Below are 1014 nucleotides of genomic sequence, written 5' to 3'. Positions count from 1 at the left end.
AATTCAATTAGTTTTGAATATCAGTACAATGAAAAAAAAAGCAAAATGAAACAAAACATCTATGATTTTAAATCAAGGAATTCTTCCAAGACAAACTAATGATTAAATGAAATGGATGGTTTTGATACAAAGAGTACAATTGACATGTAGGTGACAGAAAATAATTTGTATACCTAATTTTAATTGTTGTTATTGTTGTTAAGTGCCGTCAAGTTGGTTCTAACCCATAGTGACCCTGAACAGGTTTTCCGAGACTGTAAATCTTTACGCGAGCAGAAAAACCTCATCTTTCTCCCGCAGAGCAACTGGTGGTTTCGAACTGCTGGCCTTGTGGTTCGCAGCCTGATTCGTAACCACTATGCTACCAGAGCGCCTTCAATTTTAATTGTGCTATAGACAAAATTTAAGGAGCTCTGGTAGCGTAGTGGTTACAAATCGGGCTGGGAATTGCAAGGTCAGCAGTTCGAAACTACCAGCTGTTCCGCGGGAGAAGGATGAGGTTTTCTGCTTCCGTAAAGATTTACAGCCTCGGAAAACCTGTTCAGGGTCACTATGGGTCAGAACCAACTTGACGGCACTTAACAACAACAGTAGACAAAATTTAAAATCCTAGAGAGTTTGATGCATTTTGTTTATAGATCTTCACAAGTCTGGTTGATTGTAATTGCATAAATATCGTGCTTATCAAATCAGAGTGCAGATTCAGAATATTGATGTATGGCAAAGTTTATATATTTTATAGAAAGATTCCATTATCTTTGATTCCATTGTCTACAAAGTTTTGAAGACCAATCAGATAGTTCATATAGTCAGCAACGCCAGAATTAAACTCTCAGGAAACAACAGAGTCAGGCTAATGTTATACTGGTACATAATTATCTGACTTAATATGACAGTGCATCTAAATCTGATACAAAAATGATTCCAGGCATTCCTCTATAAACTAGAAAAATATCAAGTTAGCACCTTATATACAATTGACTGTTGTACAATAATCACACACTATTTATATCT

Source organism: Chrysochloris asiatica, unplaced genomic scaffold (genome assembly GCF_000296735.1).
Source record: "Chrysochloris asiatica unplaced genomic scaffold, ChrAsi1.0 scaffold00531, whole genome shotgun sequence".
Lineage (NCBI taxonomy): Eukaryota > Metazoa > Chordata > Mammalia > Afrosoricida > Chrysochloridae > Chrysochloris > Chrysochloris asiatica.
This window is presented reverse-complemented; position numbering follows the sequence as displayed.